We start from the raw sequence: 6,000 nt of genomic DNA, 5'->3' as shown, positions 1-6,000 counted from the left end.
TATATGTGTGTGTATATAACCACAACCATGGTAACCTATGTAACCACGACCATGGTAACCTAGATAACCACAACCATGGTAACCTAGGTATTCACAACAATGGTAACCTAGGTAACCACAACCACGGTAACCTAGGTAACTACAACAATGGTAACCTAGGTAACCACAACCACGGTAACCTAGGTAACTACAACCACGGTAACCTAGGTTACCACAACCATGGTAACCTAGGTTACCACAACCATGGTAACCTAGGTTACCACAACCATGCAGAAATGTAGAATTTATGTAGGTTTCAGTGTGTTTTTGTGTTGTACATACCTTGGGTAAACCTATGTTATTCTTCCTATATAAAAATAATTGTACAATCAACACACATGTATAGGTTAAAAGGCAAGCTGAGACATTTGTGAGTCTTTTAAGCCACAGTACAGCCATATTGGAGTGGTATTTTTGGAATAAAATTCAGTTTTTTGAAAATTTTGAGCTAGGTCGAAATTTTGGTTTTTTCAAAATTTTAACCAGTTTAACCACACAAATCGGCAATTTGACCATATATTCTGATTGCTGACAAAATTCTCTTGAGTTTGGTCTAGGTTTGAGCGGATTTAGTGCAGAAATTAGATTTATGAAGGTTTTAGTTTGTTTTTGTGTTGGACATACCATGGGTAAACCTAGGTTATTCTTCCTATATAAAAATATTTGTACAATCAACATACGTGTATATGTGTGTGTATATAACCACAACCATGGTAACCTATGTAACCACAACCATGGTAACCTAGATAACCACAACTATGGTAACCTAGGTAACTACAACCACGGTAACCTATGTAAACACAATCATGGTAACCTAGGTAACCACAACCACGGTAACCTAGGTTACCACAACCGTGGTAACCTAAGTGATTACAACCATGGTAACCTAGGTAACTACAACAATGGTAACCTAGGTAACCACAACCACGGTAACCTAGGTAACTACAACCACGGTAACCTAGGTTACCACAACCATGGTAACCTAGGTATTCACAGCAATGGTAACCTAGGTATTCACAGCAATGGTACCCTAGGTTACTACAACCATGGTAACCTAGGTAACCACAACCATGCACAAATGTAGAATTTATGTAGGTTTCAGTGTGTTTTTGTGTTGTTCATACCTTGGGTAAACCTAGGTTTTTCATCCTATAGAAAAATATATGTACAATCAACACATATGTATAGGTTAAAAGGCAAGCTGAGTCATTTGTGAATCTTTTAAGCCACAGTAGAGCCATATTGGAGTGGTATTTTTGGAAAAAAATTCAGTTTTTTAAAAATTTTGAGCAAGATCGAAATTTTGGTTTTTTTTTTTAATTTTGACCATTTAAATCACACAAATCGGAAATTTGACCATATATTCTGATTGCTGACAAAATTCTCTTGAGTTTGGTCTAGGTTTGAGCGGATTTAGTGCAGAAATGTAGATTTATGAAGGTTTTAGTTTGTTTTTGTGTTGGACATACCTTGGGTAAACCTAGGTTATTCTTCATATATAAAAATATTTGTACAATCAACATACGTGTATATGTGTGTGTATATAACCACAACCATGGTAACCTATGTAACCACAACCACGGTTACCTATGTAAACACAACCATGGTAACCTAGGTAACCACAACCATGGTAACCTAGGTATTCACAACAATGGTAACCTAGGTAACCACAACCACGGTAACCTAGGTTACCACAACCATTGTAACCTAGGTAACCACAACCATGGTAACCTAGGAAACCACAACCACGGTAACCTAGGTAACCACAACCATGGTAACTTAGGTTACCACAACCATGGTAACCTAGGTTACCACAACCATGGTAACCTATGTAACCACAACCATGGTAACCTAGATAACCACAACTATGGTAACCTAGGTAACTACAACCACGGTGACCTATGTAAACACAATCATGGTAACCTAGGTAACCACAACCACGGTAACTTAGGTTTTCACTACAATGGTAACCTAGGTAACCACAACCATGGTAACCTAGGTTACCACAACCACGGTAATCCTTAGTTACCACAACCACGGTAACCTAGGTTATCACAACCATGGTAACCTAGGTAACCACAACCATGGTAACCTAGGTTACCACAACTATGGTAACCTAGGTTACCACAACCATGGTAACCTAGGTTACCACAACCATGGTAACCTAGGTTACCACAACCACGGTAACCTAGGTTACCACAACCATGGTAACCTAGGTTACCACAACCATGGTCACCTAGGTTACCACAACCATGCAGAAATGTAGAATTTATGTAGGTTTTAGTGTGTTTTTGTGTTGTTCATACCTTGGGTAAACCTAGGTTTTTCTTCCTATACACAAATATTTGTACAATCAACACATATGTAAATGTTAAAAGGCAAGCTGAGAAATTTGTGAATCTTTTAAGCCACAGTACAGCCATTTAACATAACAAGAAATTTTCTAGACAGATTTCTGATAGTGTGTGTTTGTGTGATAACGAGTGATTGCCACAGGTGGAGGTACACCGCAGCGTGGAGGTAAACTGTCGCGCCTTTTTGGAGGCAATCAGATCTAAATCCCAACACCGGTAGGACATTTTTCGCAATGTGTTTAAACTATAGTGTATAACTATAATAATAACTATACTCTATAGTATAACTATATTAATAATTACAACGATGATAATTCGGTATTTTTTGTCAGAAAACCACAGTCGTTTTTAAAGAAAATAGTTAATTTCGTTCACATCAAAAAAAATGTCACACAAATCAAAACCCAAGTGTCTTAGAATTGTTGTAAAATAATCAAATTCTCTTAGTTGATACCAGAGCATTTTTTCGCGCTGAAAATTTTGGTAACTCAATGCACTATTTATTAAAAAAATACCATAAAATCCTACTTTTAAAATAATACAGAAAAATAATGTTCAAATAAATCATCGGACATTATTAAAAATATATTTATTTCAACGAATATAATAATAAAACTTAGTAGTAAGTAAATAAATAAGGGCACATTAGATGATTAGGCTTTGAATGGCCAAAAAACAATATTTTCTATGTAGTAAAGATAATAAATAATCAAAATTAATTATATGTTTATATTTGTTATAACATATAAATTTAAACAATTGACACCACTTACCGCATTTCCATAGATATTTTATAATAAAGAAATAATGACAAGATGAGGAATCAGAAGTAAAAGCAAATAGTTCGAATACATTTTAAATAATAAAATACAAATTTACTTATTTAATGAATATTATTTTTATTAGTAGACAGCTATATGTAATGGACCTATCATGTAATTCATAGTTAACAAAATATGTTACTTGGAATACATTGTTATTAGAAGACAATTATGATTAACAAAGAAGAACATTTTTAAATATATTAAAATTAGTAATCTAATTTTTTTTAGAATGTGACACGGATCTTGGATATTGCAGCTTATTTGGTAAAAATCGCTAGCGGCCGCTCCCTACATCGTCTGACCCATCTGAAAAAGAACCGAAATACTTATTTTGTCTAATTTATTGTATTTTATAAGTACCTACATATTGATATAATCATTTTTAATTGTTGATCTAAAGCGTTTAACTTTGTTAGCCACGAATTATGGCACACTTGTACATTTTGTACATTTTATATACACAATAATTTTTAAACTGCTAGTATCTTTGTGAAGCACAAAAACTGATATTATCACCCAACATACAGTCATTTGAAAAACAAATAATAAAAAGTCTATACTTAATTTCACTTATACAACATATATATTATATAAGTTATTAATATATCAGAGACTTACTTTGATCGTCCGCATAACCTTTAACTTCCTCGCGCGGGCGTTCTAAAATATCAAAAAAAATTACTTAAATATATATTTCTATCTAAATGCATCATGTATAAATTACATATATATTTCCTTTTAACTAAAAGTAATGTTTTTAAAATGACGTAGAACATATTATATAAGTTAGGTCGAAGAATGAAAAACTTACTTTTAATCGGGGCAGCTGAAATATCGAAAAAACATTACTTAAATATATTTTTCTATCCAAATGCATAATTTATAAATTATATACAGGGTGTCTCTCAAAGACCTCACAAATGAAATAACTTTTTTTCTAGCTTAAATTTTTATGTTTTTTTTTTTTTAATAATTTATACTCATTTGCGCTATAAACACCACGGTTTTTATCACTCTTAACTGTTATACATTTTTCAATTTTTTATTTTTTTACTTTTACATTTATTTTTAATTTAAGAATTTCGACTGGTCGACAACTAGTTTTGGATAATTACTTTATAAGTGATTAAAGGTTAAAGGGTAAAATGGGAGGGGAGTGTGGTAGAGTGAAGACATAGAGTTATTCATATCTGCACGAATTAATCTACCGCACTTCACCTCCCATTCTACTATTTAACCTTTAATAGCTTGAAAAGTAATATAAACAGAATTTATTTTATTTGTCAGGTCTTTGAGGGACACATTGTCTATGCATGTTGATCCAAAAGCGATTAATTTATTTTAGACACAAGTAATATTTTTAAAATAACATTATTTCTAGATAAACAGAATTATATATTATGCTCATTAACATGGAAAACGTATTCTTAATTTCAACAATGTAAGGTATTAGTAGCATTTTACACACATTTCAAGCTTTATTGGAAATCATTTTAAAACTTCCAGTATATTTGTAAAGCACAAAACCTCATATTAACTTTCAGCTTACACTCATTTGAAAAACGAAAAATAAAATTCTATATTCAATTTCACTCATTGAACATATATAAATTATAGCAAAGTATCAAAGACTTACTAGGAGGTGTCGGGTCAGCTGAAATATTGAATGATAAGTTACATATTTTAATTTTGATCCAAAAATAATTTATTTTATTTTAGCTACAAGTAATATTTTTAAAATAACATTATTTCTAGATAAACAGAATTATATATTATGCTCATTAACATGGAAAACGTATTCTTATTTTCAACAATGTAAGGTATTTGTAGCATTTTATACACATTTTAAGCTTTATTGGAAATCGTTTTAAAACTTCCAGTATATTTGTAAAGCACAAAATCTCATATTAACTTTCAGCTTACAGTCATTTGAAAAACAAAAAATAAAATTCCATATTCAATTTTACTTATTTAACTTAACATATATAAATTATAGCAAAGTATCAAAGACTTACTAGGAGTTGTCGGGTCACCTGAAATATTAAATGATAATTTATGTATTTTAATTTTGATCCAAAAGCGTTAAATTTTATTTTAGCTACAAGTTATATTTTTCAAATAATATTATTACAGGATAAATAAAATGTATATAATTACTAATAAACACATAATTTTATTTATGACTACGGTCATTTTTATCAGCGGAAACGCAAAAAATAGCTTTGTATTTATTTATTTATTAACAGTACCTAACAAACATTACTAAACATGTCATTTTCAATTTCCTATTTAGGTAATATGGTCAGCTTAAATATTGTTTTAAAAGTAAGTTAAGTCATTTGAAACTACTATTACACTTTATCGAAAAACAATTAATAATAATTAAGAGCAATTTAATTTTAAACTTACTACCATGAACACCTAAAACATGAAAAATACATTTGTATAACATTTTTTTTTACATTTGTATGCTAATTATTGTTTTATGTACCTGTATACGTTGACATAAAAAATACGGATATTACAATCAGAATAATCTTTTTAAATTATTAAATATATTATTATTATACTCTAATAGTATCTTTTAAATGTATGAAATTTGAAATGCAAAATTAAATATGAACTTTTGGATTTTAAGCTAAAATCAAACTCCAAAGATGTTAAATATTATACTAGAGCAACAGCACATTTGCTTAAATTTTATACAAAGATATGCGCTGCACAAAATTGTTTGTCTCATTTGGTAGATGGAGAGACTGTACATTGTTCATTGTAAATGTATT

At 30.6% G+C, this 6,000-nt stretch overlaps 1 long non-coding RNA gene across 2 annotated transcripts; it reads right to left on the bottom strand.

The window, feature by feature from the left end:
- Window positions 1-3,377: 3,377 nt before the first annotated feature.
- On the bottom strand, window positions 3,378-5,248 carry LOC126833241 (uncharacterized). 2 transcript variants are annotated; one of them, XR_007684920.1, is made up of 5 exons: window positions 5,233-5,248; window positions 4,854-4,871; window positions 4,029-4,043; window positions 3,836-3,877; window positions 3,378-3,523 (listed from the first exon to the last, which is right to left on the bottom strand). It is a non-coding gene; the product is annotated as an uncharacterized LOC126833241 (long non-coding RNA). The 2 variants fall into 2 exon arrangements; XR_007684919.1 differs by lacking the exons at window positions 4,029-4,043; window positions 5,233-5,248.
- Window positions 5,249-6,000: the final 752 nt, after the last annotated feature.

Source organism: Adelges cooleyi, unplaced genomic scaffold (assembly GCF_023614345.1).
Source record: "Adelges cooleyi isolate 19-005CV unplaced genomic scaffold, UGA_ACOO_1.1 ACOO_flye_CR_arks_rails_tigmint_CR_PRNA_2, whole genome shotgun sequence".
In the NCBI taxonomy this organism is placed as follows: domain Eukaryota; kingdom Metazoa; phylum Arthropoda; class Insecta; order Hemiptera; family Adelgidae; genus Adelges; species Adelges cooleyi.
The sequence above is the reverse complement of the archived record's forward strand: the minus strand, read 5'-3'. Positions and strand labels throughout refer to the sequence as shown.